The following is a 20727-nucleotide window of genomic DNA, read 5'->3' as shown; positions in this document are numbered from 1 at the left end:
CTGAAAATATAGCAGACAGCAAGTTGAATTTATTTTTACGTATAGAAGAATACTGTACCTTTCTTCTATAAGTATGTAAAAAAATTCAACTTGCTATCTGCTTTATTGTCAGTACTGCAACATTTTGAAAAAATTAATTTTTTTTGCAAAAGCTAGATTGCAAAATTTATTTTGCAAAATGTTTTGAATCGATCTTAATGAAAGTTACAGTATTGTTTTATTATATCATAAAGGTTTTCTGGTTAAAATATGAAGGTCGTAAGTGTTAGCCTAAATAGTTGAAAAACGTAAAATGCGAATACTTATTTTTATGTTTTTTTCGCAATTATTGCTGTATTGCAACAAGGATGACACTTTTTAAAATTTTTAACCAATCCTATATTGTAGGAAATTTAGTTACCCAACTTTTATGTCAGTGTAACTTTTCTCAGAAGTGAGTACTTTGAAAGTTAAAATCAAAAAACGAAGAAAAAAATCGAAGTTTTTCTTAATGTTAAGTTTGACATTTTGATTATTTAAACAATGTTCCGGACCTTTTTGAGCGGAAGGATAACTCAATTATTATTTACAAGGAATTTTCAAAATATCTATTAGACAAGTTCATTAAAAATTATCCATCATTCTTTATTCAAATAAAATAAGAAAATGGATTAACAGTTTTATATGCTGATCTAAATATTTTCGGAAGGTGGGATAAGTTACAAAATATGTTTAATTTTATATACTGCAATTCATTAGGTACAACAAACTGTTCCCGAATTTAATAAATTATTGTGCTCAAATGTGGGCAAATTCTGCCTCAAATGAACGGGATTTCTCTTGTCTCAAAAAAGTCAAAACGTATTGTCGAAACACCATGAAACAAGAGAGAATGTCAAACTTGTCTCAAATATCAATAGAAAAAAACTTTTAAAACCTCTCCAAAACAATAATAAATTTTACAATGACGTTATAACCCATTTTGCTACTTCGAAACAACATAGACTAGAGTTAATTTATAAACAGGTTTACAAAAAAAAAACAAAAAAAAAAAATAAAAAAAATAAAAAACAACAAAAACCAAAAATCTTCTATGAAAGTGAAGCCTTTTAATTAGATGGCATACCTGAGGAGACAAAACCTTGCCGACCCTGTCCCTAAAGCCACGAGCCGCCACTGATATATCGTATACGACAGTCAATAGGGAAAACATATAAAAATCTTTTACAGCTAAATGAAGGTTTTAAAAGGTATTTGGGGGCTCCGTGAAGACGTACAGCTAATCTTACTTTGTTCTTTTACAATCATAAAGTGTGAAAAAATCATTAAATAATAAAAAATAGTTAAAAATATAAAAATACGAAAAAGGAAGGCTCAGAACGAGATGGTTGAATGACGTGGAAGATGATTATAAATACAAGACAATGGAGGAGAAGGAAACAAAAGAGATCTGAATGGAAGGACGTAGCCAGACATGAAAAAACCCATCCAGAGTTATGATGTCAAAACGAGAAGAAGAAGAAGTTAAAAATAGAGAAAGTCAGCATATCAATGAGGTGTTTCCGTGGGACTGTGTGTTTAATATGTTGTTTATTATTATATATTAAGTTAGATATATCAACTTTTGATGTACTACCACAGATATACAGGGTGTCCAGAAACTCTACCGACAAATGAAGACAGAAGATTCTTCAGATAATTTTAAGACAATTTAACCCAATTCACTTAGTCCGAAAATGCTTCCTAAGGGAGCTAGAGCTCTTTGAAGATGGCGTCTTGTAATGAGTTTTTCTTACATACCTCCAGAACGCTTCTATTTAGAAAAACAGAAATTGGCACGCGTATTTACCTTCCAGAGATAAATCTATTCCATCCATTGCAAATTTTTAGTACCGATCATAGGCGTCCGTTTTGGGTAGGGCAACGGTTATTTTATTGCATAACTTTTTTGTCTTTAAATTTTAAGGATTTTTGACTCTGGATTATTAAATTGTGAGGTATTTTAGTACTAAAAGGTACTCTTTCTTTAAGTCGATAGGATACACCGTTTTCGAGAAAAATCGATCTGAAAATTTTTCGTTCTTTGAATTTCAAAAAAAATTTTCAAAAAAAATCTATTTAGAAAGACGAAATCTGGTACATTTATTTATATTCCAGAGATGAATCGATTTCATTAATTGCGAATTTCTAGTACCAGTCATAGGCTCCCGTTTTGGGTAGGTCAACAGTTATTTTATAGCATAACTTTTTTGTCTTGAATTTTTAAACATCTCTGACACTAGATTATTAGATTATGACGTATTCAAGTACTAAAAGTTACTCTTGCTTTAAGTTAGTAAAATATATCGTTTTTTTTTTGAAATTTTTTTTTCAATTTTTTTCAAATTACACAAAATGAAAAACTTTCAAATCGATTTTTCTAGAAAACGGTGTGTCCTACAGACTTAAAGCAAGAGTACCTTTTCGTGCTAGAATACCTCACAATTTAATAATCCAGTGTCAAAAATGCTTAACAGTTAAAGACAAAAAAGTTATGAAATAAAATAACCGTTACCCTACCCAAAACGGACGCCTATGGCTGGTACTAGAAATTCACAATGGATGGAATCGATTCATTTCTGGAAAGTAAATATGCATACCGATTTTCGTTTTTCTAAATAGAAGCGTTCTGGAGGTATTTAAGAAAAACTAATTACATGACGCCATCTTCAAAGAGCTCTAGCTCCCTTAGGAAGCATTCTCGGACTAGATGAATTAGGTTAAATTGTCTTAAAATTACCTGAGAAATTTCCTGTCTTCGTTTGTCGGTAGAGTTTCTGGACACCCTGTATAGCGATACGCTTTAATTACTATTTTTGCTAATTTTAATTTTAATATTTTTTCTCAAAACGAAATAATATGGGTCATATAAAGTCACCGTTAATATACAAACCAGACGCTAAGAAAGACATGGTTTTACGAAACGAAATGCATCCAACCATATGTTTTTGGAGTGTCAGTTTAACAAACTGAAGTCTCCATAAATTAATTACCATATCAGACCATTATGTCAACAACTCACTTGGGACATGCATTCGTTTTTAAAACTGCAGAAGTGTGTCTGTTTTTATGCGTCAGATCGGAGTGATTTATTGCCCTCTCCGGACCAGATTGTAGAAAGGCATAACATCGATATAATAGATTGTGGCTTTTCTTAACAGTCTATTTACAGCGTGCAACCTAGGCACTACTCGCTAACGACCGACCCTTTTCCGAGATCTAACTAAGCAACACCTTTTTGTTACCAAAATAAATAAATGTTTTACTGTTCGTTGTTATTAACTTATTTTTATCATTTTTAATTAATTCCGTCAACTCACACCTACCGGAATAGATATATTTTATCAATAATTATTGTAATAATTAGTATTTTAAACTAAACAAAAATTTAACTTTACTGGTTAAATTTTGATGATTATCTGAATCTAAGCCCCAATAAAGGATAACAAGAAGAATATATCATCGTCTAAGTCTAAACCGAAAAAAATTGTACTACCGTAGGCTATTATTAATAATGCAAAATTACTATAAGTCCGATTTGTTAATTGTTATGTCTATGAGAAGCACAACACCTATTTATATCATAGAAAACCATTAAAACGTTTATAAGGAACAACTCAGACAAATAAAATTTGAATTTTAATGTTACAAGTTTCCCAACAAGGCTGTGGGACTGTCTTGCCTTCTGGCTACTTTCGTAATGTTAGCTAAAGTTACTTTATCATATGAAATTTTGTTTAACTAATGACCAATTGTTAACATCCGTTTGGTTTCTCTATCTATGCTCTTCACAGTTTACTAGGTAATGCTTAACATATTTTTTTGACAATGTCTTGGTCGTGTTTTACCTCTGTTCTCATTTTCTGATATATTCATGATTAATTTTTAGGTGTTTTCTTATTGATGTTTTGTTTGCTTTACAGTTTCTCACATATACATAAACATATTCTTGTGATTTATTTCAGCATTGCTCTTATTTTTTCTTTTGACTGACTTATATTTTTGGACTGGGTTTTGATGTTTATTGGATGGTGCTATTTTCTTTGTTGTTTCTATCAACATTGTTATTATAATTCTTGTGACAATTTGATAACTTCATATATTTTTCATCCTAACTGATTTCTGGAGAATCTTCAAGTTTTTCTTTTCATGTCCCGTGATCCTTCTTTATTACCATTTAATATTCTTGTGTCGATCTTCTGTATTTTATTTACTTTGAACACATTTATTTCTTTCAAATTTGACGTCTCTCCTCGCTCGAATTAAACGATGGTCACGTCTTGTATTAAAGTGATTTAGAAATGTTCTTAATTCTTTGTGGTCTCTAAGTACGTAATCATTCCATTTTTCGTAATTGAAGATGTCTGGACATGCATCAGGTCAGGAGTTGTTGGTTGCTGGGTGATTTTTTTTTGTATTCTCTCCTTGTTATATAAAGCATGTTTTCTTTGAAGATCTGATGGCGGGATATGGCTTAGTATGGGTAGCCAATAAGTCGGGGAATATCCAATGGAGCCGGTGAAAATTCGTATTAGTTTTTTTAGTTGTATTTCAATCTTGTTGGTGAGCATTGTTTTTGACCAAACAGGATCAGCATTATCAGCTGCCGAAAAGACTAAATTACCTGTAGATACTCATAGGGTCTCTGCCGAAAATCTCCTAGTAGTACCATACAGCTTGTGAAAGATGTACAACCTTGATATAATATATGAATGTCAAGGTTTTGGCTAGTGTGACATCCAGATAAAATCGGGCTTCGGGAATCTACTGTGTGCGTTGATTTCCGAAGGCCATATTGAGTTCTTTTCCTAATATATTATTATTCAAAAAAACATTTTCGGTTTTTTTTTGGCTGTTATTTTCATCTTCGAAAGTTTCTTCCAAATAAAGTAAGAGTCATCTTTTTCCTTTTCATATTGTGTTATTTTCTCTGTTAATTTTTGTAGCTGCACTTTCTAGTTATTCTTAAATGCCTTTGTTGTACTCCACTTGAATGAGTTTTATCAATTATTGGTTTACTTTTTGTTAACTTTATTTTTATTTTCCTCTGTTCTAGCTTGTTACGAATGATGAAAAGTTTAGCCCTCGAAGTAGATAGCGGGATAGCATGATCTGTCAGGAGTTATACAAGAAAAATAATATCGAAATAATACATCAGCACAAAAGTTACTGATAAAATTTGTTGCATTAATCACACCAAACGTATTTATTAGTATATTTCTTTGTAAACATTACAGAAAATCGTTACCATTACCGTAACAAATATGTTTTAAATCCACAATTTCCCAATAAAATTAAATAATAAACAATAATTATCCATCCATGAACATTTAACTTTTAATTATATGTTTACGGATGGAACGTGATGGCGAAACATTGGGTCTAACAGCGTGAATATTGATTATTTGTGCATATAAATTTCTTCTATGTAGTGGTTATAAGCAATATTAATTGCAAAAAATAGTATATAAATGTCACGTTAAGGTAAATTTACTGTTTTCCCATAAATATATTAACAGTAATTAAATAAAAAGCAAGAGCAATTATTTTTAACTTGTTTTCTTGTTTTTCTTCGAATACGTTCTCACATAAATGTCTGTTCCGTTGGTGGTTTACGGAAACAATTAAATGAAATTAAAATAAGTGTAAGATAATGAGGGTTTGTTATTCTTTGCGGGACGAGGGTTTGTGTCAGACTGCGGTGGCTGAACTAAAAACACATGTCTGTAGTTTTACGTTGAAGACTAATTTATTGACATAAAGAGGCTGGCCCTTTATCTGGTGTTTTAAAAGCTGAAAACATTTCTGTAGTTTTAAGAAGCGTCTTCGAATGCATTTAAAAAGTGATTTATTGACATAAGGTCTGATAAGATAACTATTTAATGGGGAATTTTGTTTCCCATAAATTAACTGAGACTGAACAGGCCATTACACCTGGTTTCGTATAGAAAGAGATGTGAATTTTAAATGGCCCATATTATTTCATTTTGAAAAAGTTATTAAAAATTAAAATTAAAATTAGCATTTAAAAAGTAGTAAAATAGTAACTGAAGCGTATCGCCACATGTCTAACCGCTGGTAACAAGCTAGAACCGAGGAAAAAAAGAATACAGTTAACAAACCAAATCAGTAATTGATAAAAGGATGTCTCTGCTCGCTTTCCTTGTGTTCCTCGTCTTCTACACTGCTTCTTCAATTTCTGCTGCCTTTATTTCGACTCCTAGATATATGAAGCTCTTCACAGCTCTTTCCCGTGTTAGTCAATGTTATTGTATTTTTGTTAAGCCATATATTTTCATTGTGGCATTCTACTAATCTATTTGCCACTTGTACTGGATCTCTTATTTTCTTTTCAATGTCCCTGGTATCAAATATGTCCCTGGTTTCAAATACCTGGTAGTGTAATCAGTAGGTACTCTAGTTCCATTACTTGTTTAATGCTAACTCCATCGACTTCCAGTTTACATCTCATTGGTTCTTTACTAATTACTAGTAATTACTATAGTTTTTTTAATTGAAATCGTCATGTTAAATTCTTTTGCTCTTGTATTAAATCTGTGAACTAGTCTTTGAAGGCTATCTTTATTTTGGGCTAATCATTCTAAGCCGGTCATACTTCTAGAATCTATTAATAATACATAAATAAAGAAGACAAAATAAGGTATAGTCCGTCCGCTATAACTTTTCCCATGCGGTACGATTCATTTTCAATCAAATTAAGTCAAAACATAAATTGAAACGAACGTCGATGTGTATATACATTTTGTAGTTCGCGCAGGGCAAGCAGCATCAGGATCAACTACATAAGCGACGGTATCGTGAGTAAAAATTCAGTTTACTTCAAGCAGCAGCGAGAAGCGGAACTACCTGACTTGACAATGGCAAGTGAGATCTTGCCGAAACGTCGTCAAAATAATGGTTTTTATCAAAACCAAAATTATTCAACGCGGAGTCAAACCCAGAAAACAACAGAAAGCACATTTTGTAGACTGTATACTATATACTACACACATCGGCGTACGTTTCACTTTCTGTTTTGACTTAATTTGATTGAAAATGTATCGTACCGCATGGGAAAAGTTATAGCGGACGCACTATAAATGACTAATTTTAATTAGAGTGGTGATTATAGGTTGATTCCGATCACTTTTTCGCTAAAAAAAATAGGGACTGACATTCTTTTCATTATTAGTCACTTAATTTTTGAGCTAGAGACTTTTTTATTTCTGTGGATAGATATGTTTAAATCCTTTAAATTAGTTTCAACAAATGATTCTCGAAAAATGCATAGTTTTCCCGTCTTTTGACTTTGAAACTACAATATTTAGCATTTGACGAAGAAGAGCTAACATATAATAACGTATAGCTCGATTACTATTGGTCTTAAAGAAAATAAAAACAAAACGGTTTTGTCTATTTTTTCAAAAGGTACATTTTTGTTAAGCAAAGTTGTTTTGATAATACGAAAACTTTTTGAGTTATTAGCAGAAAACTGATTAAAAACATTAATTTTTTCGATATAAAACTAACACTTTCGATAGCGAATAAATCGAAAACTATTAATTTTATGAAAAAAATGTATAGAACGTTTTTTTTTTTGCTTAGAATGAATGGTTTTACCAACTTTTGCGGTCAAAATATAATAAAAAATTTCCACCCCCTTGATGGGGTGGCAACCACCCCCATGGTCAAAGCGCCTTTCCGCATAATATAGATTATGATCCTTGGGCTATCCACTACTCACTACTTATTCTCACATTTTTAAGCAAATCGATCCATTCTGTAAAAATTGCGAGGTTTTGTCCTATTTTAAGGTTCATTACTTGGACTAATAAATTTGTTTATAAGAGATATAAACAACATTAAGCTATAAACTTTGAAAATCTGGCTAAAGAAATTTATAGAATACTTCAAAACGATCATTTCATAAAGGTACGTATCCATACAAGGGTGAACCCCGCTCGTTGTAGCAGCTCCACATAGTGGATACGTTGGTGCTCGCCGCTCGGCGCTCACCCTCTTCGATTCAACCGGTTTGCGGTTTATATGTAGGGAAACAATTCGATAATAATTTTAGAGATCGAGTGCAATTTCGAGTGCAATTCGAGTGCAAAACCAAAATTTTATTGTAATTTATTTATGTAAGTACAAACTACTACAGTTAAACTGAGTTGTTATAAATATTTGACGGTTGAAAGTCATCACTTTTATAACTTTTAAAGCAGTAATTGTCATTAATGTCACTGAATGTATTTATTCGTAGCAACGAAGGGCATCTGACGTAATATACTTGACGACGGGATATTATCAAAAATTATCGGGTATAATATCACAAGAGAGTGAGGATAAATTGAAAATAATGCGACAGTTTTCGAAAATTTGTTGTCTGGCAATAGACACGAGAGCACGCAGGGCTCGAGTGGTTATTGCCCAATGACAACAAATTTGAGTAAAAATGAAGCATTATTTTCTTAAAAAAATCAAAAATGAATAACCATTTTCAATTACGCTGCAAAACGAAAACACAGCCGAACCATATTCTAGTCCAATCAGAGAGTGCTGCAAGCACCCCTACCGGTTTCGAAACTTATTAGCCTCTCATCAGGAGGCACATATGCTGCTCTCCCCGATCCAACCAAAACAAACCCCAGCGTGCAGTCCCGGATTTCAACGAACGAAATGGCATAGATGCCCTAGCGGCAACTGCTAGCAAAAAGACTAAGTTTTCACTCTAATGGCATATAAAACAACATAATGCTATTCTACATCCCACCAGAATGAAAACAATGGGAACCTTCTCTGGTTACACCTCCGAGGCTTCTACAATTTGCAAGCCATACGGATACTGAGACTAAGGAAGATAAGGGAATTCTACAATTTACAATTCATGTCCCATCTGCTCAGCGCGGTAAAGTTCCAACGAGAATGGTTCCCTTCATACTCCACACAGAGTAAATGTAAATCAAAAATGAATAACCATTTTCAATTACGCTGCAAAACGAAAACACAGCCGAACCATATTCTAGTCCAATCAGAGAGTGCTGCAAGCACCCCTACCGGTTTCGAAACTTATTAGTCTCTCATCAGGAGGCACATATGCTGTAGAATTCTCTAATTCTACAGTATAATTTTAATCTGATTGGACAGAATTAAACACGTGATCAAATATCTTACTATACGATTGGAAGTTAAAATCATCAAAAAATAATAAGTTAAATTTTAATTTCTGTAGCTTTCTATTGGTCAGAATCTCCTATGAATGAAATAATCTAGGTATATAATTTTGTTTAAATCTCTTATAAACAAATTAATTCGCAACTTTTCAGTGAATTTTTTAATGTTTCATTTTTATAATTTTCTTATTAATTAAGATACAGTAATTTTGCTTTTTACCATTTTTTTAAAGCTTAAGCAAATACGTACCTTTAAAATGGGGGGGGGGGGGAGGTTGAAAGTTAATCGCATGTGTGAAAGCAGAGTTACTTGGAAAAGCCCTGTTGTGGTTAACCGGGTAACAATTATTGGATCAAAGTTTAGCGAACGCCACTTTGTTTATTTTTATGATTTAATTATTCATAACAAATTATCTGATGCGTTTTCAGCCTAGTATCTTCGAAAACCAAATTTACCCACCAAAAAACTTAAAATTTTTTATTCACTTTTATGTCCCCTCAGTAAGTCAACCCTCCTGGATCCTAGACTATAAGCTAAAAGTAAAATATGATTGTTTAATGTTCCCCAGGATTTAAAATATTTTTTTGTTATAATGATTTATGTGTAGAGTTTTCGTTCCAGTAGACCGTGCAAGCTTTACACAACTGTTTACTTATCAACCCACTCATAATAAAACAAAAAGTAATTCAAGGTAACAATTTCCCATTTAAAATTTATATTTCTTTTTGTTGTTTCCTGATCGCGGTGTGCGGCGTACGCCTAAACGGGAAATGGCCGAAATTATTTTTACTGAACTGAGCCCACTTGATATGGACAATATGCACCAATTAGACAATTATTTTAATTTGTAATAATTGTACGGCACACGGGACTTTTGGACTTGAACAATTGACCTTTTAGACTTTATGTCTTGTCTCGGTAGAATAGTTGTAGCTGTTTAAACATTTTAAAATAAAAATAAAATATATTTAGGTACAACCAAAAATCAGATTCTACCTGAGAATAAATTAGATTAAAATTAGATAAGAATCAAATTAGAATAATAAATATTAATTGATATCGTAATTTAAACGCTTTATTAAAGCAGAAAAATAAATAGGAGTGGCAAAGGAACAGCAAGCAAAATATATTATATAGATGAAGAAACGAAACGCAAGAAAAGAGACCAGGGCCCAGAGCACGCAAAATAGAATTCTATTTTGCTGACGTCACAAAATAGAATTTCATAATGGGAGAATCGACGGTTGCTAGGCTACGTGACGTCACTAAAATAGAATTCTATTTTTCGTGCTCCCACTGCAGGGGTGAGAGCACGCCAAATAGAATTCTATTTTGCTGACGTTACAAAATCTAATTTCACAATGGGAGATTCGACGGAACGTGACGTCACTAAAATGCAATTCTATTTGGCGTGCTCTCACCCCAGGACGAATATTTTGGAAGAACTAAAATGACACAGCAAACACCAAAAAGTGACATGGAGAGAAAGGAAAAGAAAGAAGATTATCATGATTAAAATAACACAAAAATTAATGGACAAAACTGGAGAATTGATGAATGAAATAAAGCAAATAACGAAAGAACAAATGAAAAGTAATAAACAACAAAAAGAGTTAAAGAAAGAAAACAGAAAATTATAAAAAAGACACATAACAGACGTAGAAAACCTTTTTTATAAGTTCGCTATCACATATATATATATATATATATATATATATATATATATATATATATATATATATATATATATATATATATATATATATATAATAGATGAAATAGAGAATGTGGAAAAATCCCCTTACGAACAATTCACACATCCACCATTACATTTCGTAAGGGGATTTTTCCACATTCTCTATTTCATCTATTTGATTTCGTACGAGTGGTCGTTAAACCAATAACCTTGGATCTTTGGTTCACTGAGTGTGTTTCAAAGATCTACATCTTATGTTTATATATATATAAATAGATGAAATAGAGAATGTGGAAAAATCCCCTTACGAACAATTCACACATCCACCATTTCGTAAGGGGATTTTTCCACATTCTCTATTTCATCTATTTGATTTCGTACGAGTGGTCGTTAAACCAATAACCTTGGATCTTTGGTTCACTGAGTGTGTTTCAAAGATCTACATCTTATGTTTTTAAATATATATATATATATATATACATATATATATATATATATATATAAACTCTTCTCAAAAATTATCAAAAAAAGACTGGAGGCTAAATTAGACTTTTATCAGCCCAAAGAATAATAGAGCAGTCAATGAGGTTATTTGGCTCCGAATTCCATCCTACTACATCGATTTATTTGATATTTTCATAATAAGTAGAGCAGAGGTCGGCAACGCGGCGCCCGCGGGCGCCACTGCGCCCTTCAGTAAATTTTAATGCGCCCTTAAACTATTGTTAATTTAAACAAGAAATTCAAAACATATATTTTTTATACGTTTATATTTATATATTTGTTAGGTCAAAAAATAGTTGGCGCCCGCCATGAATTTTTAATTTAGTATTTTACTCTTTGCATTAAAAACGTTGCCGACCTCTGAAGTAGAGAATAGCTCAAGAAACAAAGTCTACCCTATGTCGATGTGCGCTTTTATCTTAGGGGTGGTTCCCACCCCTTCTCGGGGGTGTAAAATTTTTTGGTTAAAATAACCACGGAAGTGGCTAGATAACTTAATTCTAAGCAAAAACTGTTCAATAATTTTTTTTTTGAAAACTCTATTCGTGGTTGAAAATTGGCCGTTTTCATTGAAAAATGACACCTTTTCGGGCGATTTTTTGCGAATACCTTAAAATCTATGCATCTAACGAACAAAAAACTATACAAAACATTTTTGTAGCTTATAAAAAAAACAAAGAGATTCGTTCCTTCATATATCTTCTAGTTATATTACAAAAAGAGATATGGTAGGTGAGAAGAGTTTGTTTTTTTTTGTGCATGCAGAAATCGGTGTATTCAACTTGAAATAAAAGAGAAACGGTCGATTTTAGTTGTATAATGCGACCAATACCTTTTGTAGTGATTGAAAAGGCATTTAGAATGAGCCACATTAAATGTCGATTACATTCAAAGTAAGTGAGATATGCTGCAAAAAAATTGATGACTAATGGAATTAAAAAAAAAATGTGAAGTACATTTAACCCCTCATCCATCAGAATTTCCATGCATCGTTTTCCTTCTACAATACTTTTTATTATAGTGTTATTTCTATTTTCAAAAAGTTGGACGGGTTTAAAATGGATAGTTTTTGAAAAAAAATAAGATCAAATTATAGAGCGCATTTTGAAATTTTCTTAAAAATCTTCCTTTTTCTCCACATAACTCGAAAATGATAAGAGATACGAAAAAAAGATACCACACAAAAATTTAGGATTTTGTTGAGTAAAGATTTTGTTTTATGTTTCATTATTGTATCTCTTATCATTTTCAAGTTACATGTAAAGAAAAAAGGTTTTTAAGGAAATCTAAAAATGCGTTCTATAAATTGATCTTATTTTTTTTTCAAAAACGTTCATTTTCAAAAACCTTTTAAGCCCGTCCAACTTTTTGAACCCGTCCATAATACTATAATAAAAGGTATTGTAGAAGTAAAATGATGCATTAAAATTCTGGTGGATGAGAGGTTAAATATACTTCTCATATTTCTTAAAATACATTAATCATCAATTTTTTTGCAGCATATCTCGCTTAGTTTGAATGCAATATACCTTTAATATTGCTCATTTTAAAGATCTTTTTAATCACTACAAAAGGTGTTGGGTGTTGGTAACATTATACACCTAAAATCAACCGTTTGTCTGTTATTTCAAGTTGAATACAACGATTTGAGCATGCACCAAATAAACAAACTATTTTCACCTACCATATCTCTTTTTATATTATAACTAGAAGATATATGAAGGAACTAGTCTCTTTGGTTTTTTATATGCTACAAAAATGTTTTATATAGTTTTTTTAGTTAGATGCATAGTTTTCATAATATATATTAATGTTGGTTTAACATATTTAATGCAAAAAGAGCTGCTCGTGTTCCCAATTCGTTGAGAAATCTAAATTGAGTGTCACTCATCTGGAACGCACAGTTATTGTAAATTTGTATATGGATGATCCTGTGAAAAGTTTTAAGGACATAAGATATATTCGATACTCATCGCATTGCGAGGAATTGTTTTTTTTTTTGTTATGATACAAATGTTGATTTTAGTCAGTCTCGTGGTACTTTAACTGTGTCATATATCTTATTGAGATTTTCCGTTTTTCTGAGCTTTTACTGCTTGAATGACTTCTTCTGAAGTTATTTCTGGACCTTTTTTATTTATTCGGTAACCTGTGGACGATGGAAAACTAGGTGTGTCATCGTAAAAACGTGTCTGAATGTATTCTTTTTGCATCTCTCCAGTATGTCTTCTGTATTACATACCTATAATTATTATTTCTTTATTATTATTTCTTAATGTTGTTTCTTGTCTTTTTCTGTTATTTTTCCACTTTTTTATGGACAGTAAAGGTGTCGTATCCTTCCTAAAGTTGTTCGATTTCTAGGCTTCTGTTGACATCCAGTTTTCTTTAGCTTCTCTGCACTTTCTTCTAATAATTTTATTGATTATTGGTTATAGTTGTTCCATTTTTACTTTGCCCATGCGTCATGATTCATTTTCAAACAAATTAAATCAAAACATAAAGTGAAACGTAAGTCGATGTGTATAGTATACACATATAATATACACAATGTATATAGACATCGACAAACTTCTCACTTTATGTTTTGACTTAATTTGTTTGAAAATGAATCGTGACGCATGATCAAAGATAAAATGAAACAACTTATATTGATATACATATAAGGTATTATTATTTCTCATGCGTCTAGATGTCTTATTGATTCATAATTTGTTAGTTATCTAAAGCTAAAGTAACAAAAAAATCATGTAAAATTCCTGAATATATTTGTAAAATAGTTGAAAGACTGATATTTACGGTATATTCAGGTATATCTGCAGGTCGTGTCTAAACACAATATTGTTTATCTTTTCCTTGAAAGTAAGCGCCAATAAAATCATCGCTTCATTAGAAAATTCGTGATAGTATTTACATATTTTCGCATTACGATTTCTGGCAAAATTCTGATTATGTTTTAGGTTTATTGGTGTGAGTCAATAATCAGGAAAATACAGTAACGTAATATTATTATTTCGTTTTTTATTAGTACTAATATTTCGTGCCTACTTGTAAAGATACATACAAATAATTTAATAGTTACTTGAAAATGGGAGCACACATGATTTCCGGGTTTTACAATTATTTTAGAATATAATATGAGTCAAGCAGACGAGATGGGTGAATATTATGGTTTAGTAGTTTTGTTGCTTACCCAAAGTATAGCCACTAATCTCTTAGGCTACGGCCAAGACCTCGATTTTTGACCCTTCGCTTCGTTATCGAACGTATTCGCTTCGTATACTAAACAGATACGAAGCGAATACGTTCGATAACGAAGCGAAGGGTCAAAAATCGTTGTCCTGACTTGCAAGCGATTTATCGCGCGAGATAAATCGTTTACGACAATGTAGCGAGCGATAATCGAGAAGCTGTCCATCGAAAAGCGATTCAAATATCAGATTTTATCATGCCTCTCACACGAACGAGTCGAAATTCCCTTCTTTTAGAAGATAATCCATTCATAGAGTGTTTGTTAAAAGGCAAAAGGAAGTACATATGGTGTACATCCCATTAATAGATATAGGAAAGCATACGAGGAATTTCATCACTTATCCTCCTCCTCAGTCGTTTCCTCATTGCTGAGTGTCGTGATTCCCTATAATACGAGCAACTATCTCTTTCCATCGGCTTCCGTCCTGAGCTTCCCTCATGGATTCAGAGAATGTTTTTCCACTGGCTTTCTGTACTTGATCCGTCCATCGAGTAGGTGAGCGACCTCTACTTCTGCGCCCTTCAACGTTTCCCGAAATTATAAGTCTCTCAAGATTATCATCACTTCTTCTTGCAATATGGCCGAAAAATTTTAAGAGGGTGGAGAGGCAAATAGAGGAAAATCGAGTCTAAATATTAAGCTTTTGGAGGATTGAGTGATTTGTTCTGTGTTCCCATAGGCGTAACCAGGGGGCGGGGTTTGGGGGTTATAACCCCCCCCCCATTGGGATGTACTTTCAGCTCTATACGCTTAACACCATAGCCCTCAGAGACCTTCCAGTAGTTGTAAACCCCCCTTTCAGGTAGTTGTAGCCCCCCTTAGGATCATCCTGGTTACGCCTATGTGTGTTCCGTCCATGAGATCCGAAGCATTCTTCTCCAGCACCACACTTCAAAGGCGTCAATTCTTTTTCTGTCGTCCGATTTCATTGTCCATGTTTCGGATCCGTAATTAAATATAGGAAAAATTAAGGCACGTACTAATCTTATTTTGGTGTTTTTCGACAAGGAGCAATCTTTCCAGATTTTCGATAATCGACTCATAGCGTAGGATCCTAGATAATTGAACTCGTTAACCACTTCAAACTGGTCTAAGGCTCCTGTTATCTGAAGTGAATTTGAATAATCTACTATCATAATTTTTGTTTTTTGTTTATTGATCTTGAGACCACATCTATTGCCTTCGGGTTCCACTAGCTGCAGCAGGCTGGACATTTCTTCTTCGGATGCAGTTAGTAATGTTGTATCATCTGCATATCTGAGATTTGAGATCGTCTTTCCTGCGATAGAAATACCGCCATTCCATTTGTCGAGTGCTTTTCTCATTATATATTCCCCATAGAAATTAAAGAGACTTGGAGATAGAATGCATCCTTGTCGGACTCCTCTACCTATTTTAAAAGGATCGGACTTATGGTTTTCAATTCTTATTCTGGTTTTACTGTTCTCATATAGGCTTTTCACCAGAGCTGACAGATGATCAGGAACCCCCATCCCATGTAGAACTTTCCACAAAACTGTCCAGTTTACACAGTCAAATGCCTTCTGATAATCCAGAAAGCAGATGATCATCGGAATTTTGAATTCTTGTGCTTTCTCAATGAGTTGTCGCATATTAAGATCATCACTTATACAGTTACGAAAATACCCATAGAGATCCAGTATCTCAGAATGAGCATAAACACATTTGACGTACTCCTAAATAAAATTAAAATGGTCTACTTTGCACTTCGGAAATTAAAATATCGTTGGAACAAGACATCGTGCTGTTTAGTTTGGAGATACAATGGAACTAAAGTCGCTTAGAAATCAAACCGAATTGGAAACAGAGCGAGACGCTTAGCCACTGAGCGATTTTTCGCTAGACGATTTTTTAGGTATGGCCACTGTAATAATATTCATTGGGTTTGAAATATTTTTTTGCAGTTCAGTCGTCCACGATTTATCTCTCAAAAAAATCGCTCGCAAGCCTGGCCGTACCCTTAAGAGGGTACAGTAGCGATCAACAGGTAGCAACAAACGCGGTCTAAGATTGCGGCTGTAATTTTGAATATTTTGTCAAGATATTTGGTACACAATATATTCGTAATATAATAAAGAATGGCGGTACAGAGCTCAATTTGAGAAATATGTTGGTATGTGGAAATTACTCTACAACTAAATGAAATATTGAAAAAAGGAGCCTGTACCGCCATTAAAAAAGACAAAAAATACACTTTCTTCAAATAAACTTTTTTATCCCATGCCTAGATTTTGTGTCACATTGGATCTACTAAAAATCGATTTTCTATAACAAGAAATCGAACGTGACTGACTCGGCACTCGGCAACATTTCGCGCCTATGAGTATAAAAATTATTGTTTTTGATAGTATAGTACCCTCGGAGATCCGTGGAAAAAATTTACACCCAAAATAACAAAATTCAGTTTTTCAACACGGTGTAAATGTTGATCGTAACAAGATAAACATAACTGTAATTTAGTCCAGGCAAATTAATATATTATTGTGCTAACAAAAATGAGATTTTTCAACCAAATAATGTTTCACATATATGATGTGCAAAATAATTTTGAATTGGTTTCTGCTAATGGGCTTGCTTTTTTTGTCATTAAAGTAGAAAAAACTTTAAAATTTATTCTTTATAATAATTATCGTCCAGTTCTCGTCTTATTATTTTCACTGTACTAATATCCCTCGACTCTTTACCATGATTAATGCGATGATTAAAACATTTTATCGTTAGCGGCTTCTGGAGTGTCTGAGACATATCTTATTTCATTGATAAAATGCACAGTCCCACCGATTTCCACTTGAACCATACAATAAATGTCACTGTGAGTGTGAGTGTCGAATTACCGACGCACTGTTGCCTCACTGTTGAAAGTTCGCAGAACTTTCGAAAAGTAAAAATATTGATGACGCACTACTGTTTACTCGTAATATGTGCTTGGCATGATATTAAATTAAGAATGGACCAACAATCAAGAGATAAGAAAAGGAGATCAAGCTTCAATCTGACCGGAGCCTTCTTAAAGAGTCACAATCTCTCTCTCTTGGTATAAAAGTACCAAGAGATCTTTAAACATACTTAGTTGTGAATAAAAAACGCTCTAATTTGTAATTGAATCTACCTCTTGGTTGGTTGGTTTTGGAATTATGTATTGACAATCCTTGTTTTAATTTAACTATTACTCATAGTGTATGGTCACTGGTAGTATCTACCCCTCTGCAATCCCTGCAATCGACTATTGCCTTAAAATGTTCGTTTTCTATTAGAACATGACCTGCTTTTTCCTTTTCATAGAGGGAACTACTTTATGAATGTCTTTATGATCAAAAGTTGTGCTGTATAGCTATGTGTTTTAATGTTGTTCTTTGTAGCAAATTCGATTGACTTTTTTCCATTTTCATTTGATTCTATACAGGGTGTCCAGAAACTCTACCGACAAATGAAGACGGGAGATTCCTCAGATAATTTTAAGACAAGTTAACCCAATTTCACCTAGTCCGAAAATGCTTCCTAAGGGAGCTAGAGCTCTTGCTCTAGATGGCGCCTTGTAATTAGTTTTTCTTAAATACCTCCAGAACGCTTAATTTATCTTCCAGAGATAAATCGATTCCATCCATTGTGAATTTCTAGTACAGGTCATAGACGTCCGTCTTGGGTAGGGCGACGGTAATTTTGTCGCATAACTTTTTTGTCTTTAAGTTTTAAGCATTTTTGACTATGGATTATTAAAGTGTGAGGTAGTCTAGTACCAAAAAGGTACTCTTGCTTCAAGTCGATAAGATACACCGTTCTCTAGGAAAATCAATTTGAATATTTTTCGTTTTTTGAATTTCAAAAAAAAACTATTTAGAAAAACGAAAACTGGCACGTTTATTTATATTCCAGAGATAAATCGATTTCATTAATTGCGAATTTCTTTTACCGGTCATATGCGCCAGTTTTGGGTAGGTGAAAGGTTATTTTATCGCATAACTTTTTTGCCTTTAATTTTTAAGCATTTTTGACAATATATTATTCAATTATGAGGTATTCTAGTACTAAAAGTGACTCTTGCTTTAAGTTGGTAAAATACACCGTTTTTTTTTTAATTTTTATTCAAATTTCCAAAACGAAAAATTTTCAAATCGATTTTTCTAGAAAACGGTGTATTCTACCGACTTAAAGCACCTTTTAGTACTAAAATACCTTATAGTTTAATAATCCAGAGTCAAAAATGCTTAAAATTTAAAGACAAAAAAATTATGCGATAAAATAACCGTGGCGCCTATGACCGGTACTAGAGATTCGCAATAGATGGAGGCGATTTACTTCTGGAAGGTAAATATGATTGCTAATTTTCGGTTTTCTAACTAGAAGCGTTCTGGAGGTATTTAGGAAAAACTAATTACAAGACGCCATCTTCAAAGAGCTCTAGCTCCCTAAAGTTGTGCTCACTACGGAGAGTATCCTCGCTCCGACTCTTGCTCCTTGGTATTTATATTCGTTATATTCCTGAATTCTCGCATTTAAAATAATGTATGTATTTTAAATGCGAGAATTCATGAATATAAATACCAGGGAGCAAGGGTCGGAGCGAGGATACAATCCATTGCTATCCGTAGTGAGCAAACCCTTAAGCCGATGCCGCACTGCAGGATGCTAGATGGTGGCTTGGAGGGTGGATTTTAAAGGTGGATGGTGGAGGGTCGCTGCATCCTGGACGCAGTGAAAGAGTGAAATGAAGTCAGAAGTCAGTATCCAACTGACTGCTGAGGAATCGTTTGTTTCATTTGTTACGTTACATTTGGTTTGTTTTTTAGCATATCGTCATATTAGAGGTACAACTCACTCACTAAACTTTTCAGAAAGTGGAGAAAAATCGACTTAAAGGCAAACATTGTTTTTCTAAATTCACCTGACTTGAATATTGGATTTTTTTCAATGCAACTGCAAAGAATAAATAAAACAGATATTTTAAGCCATGTTTCATCACATAGTGGGTCTGCTGGGTCCCAAATTGCCCTTCTTTTATACACAGCACTTATTACGCTTTTCTCCATAGCGAGGCTACCCGGATGAATTATCAAACACGACTGATATGTGTTGATAGACGCCTGGCGGACCACCGGATGGTTAGATGGTAGTTGGAGGCCACTGCGGCTACCGCCGTTGTATTATTCGTGGTATAATTAGCTGGATGGTCGCCAGGCAGGTATATACCATCCGCCATCCTACCAAACTTCCTGCAGTGCGGCATCGGCCTTAGAAAGCATTTTCGGACTAGATGAATTGGATTAAATTGTCTTAAAATTATCTGAGGGATCTCCTGTATCCATTTGTCGGTAGAGTTTCTGGACACCCTGTATATATGTAAACTTCACATCCCTTTTCCGACTTTCACATTCATGTCTCCCAACGATTATTTTTATATCGCATTTCTATATATTTCCTATTAGAGTGCTTAGCTTTTCGTAGAACTCTGTTTGGTTTCTAATTATCTATCTTCAGTGGGTGCATGTACGTTAATGATACTTATTTTTCCATACATTTGCATTTGAAAATCTACAACTGATATGTTCACTTTCTAGGACGCCATTAATAATCGCTTTCAATCATCGGGGGTGTAACTCAGTGGTAGAGTGTCTGCTTCGCATGCTGAAAGTCCTGGGTTCAAATCCCAGCTCCTCCAATCACTTTTTATCCCCTCTGTAGCTCAGTGGTAAGAGAGTCTACCTTTGGACCAAGGGTTGTGAGTTCGAATCCTAGCTGAGTAAGAAATTTTTCTTTATTAAAAATTAATAAAAATAATTTCTATCCTTGTGGGATTGGTACTCACCAGAGAGACCGCAGATGTTCGGATACAATTATTAGCGTCTCTTTGTAAAGACAATGGAGTCGACTTTACTAAGTAACAAAAAATTTACTTAACACACATCTCATTGCGAAATCAACCGTACCATGCCAGTGGCCTTGGTTGTCGATGCATTTAAGCTAAATTAAAAAAATAGCTTTCAGTCTGCCCCTTTTTGCACATTTTCAAAATTAGACTAACGTTTTTAATACATAATTTTTTCTTATTGCGCCTAATAATCTC

General features: G+C 33.3%; 1 protein-coding gene and 1 non-coding gene across 7 annotated transcripts in view; one reads left to right on the top strand and one right to left on the bottom strand.

Annotated features, from left to right (window-relative positions):
• Nucleotides 1-20727, bottom strand: part of LOC126880616 (NAD(+) hydrolase sarm1) — a 496620-nt gene that overhangs the window by 269733 nt on the left and 206160 nt on the right. The gene's annotated exons all lie outside the window — the stretch shown is intronic.
• Trnaa-cgc (transfer RNA alanine (anticodon CGC)) lies at nucleotides 20251-20322 on the top strand. The gene has a single exon. It is a non-coding gene; the product is annotated as a tRNA-Ala (tRNA).

The sequence above is a fragment of the Diabrotica virgifera genome, chromosome 2, assembly GCF_917563875.1.
Source record: "Diabrotica virgifera virgifera chromosome 2, PGI_DIABVI_V3a".
Lineage (NCBI taxonomy): Eukaryota > Metazoa > Arthropoda > Insecta > Coleoptera > Chrysomelidae > Diabrotica > Diabrotica virgifera.
Note: the sequence above shows the minus strand (reverse complement) of the source record. Positions and strands in the feature narration are given on the sequence as shown.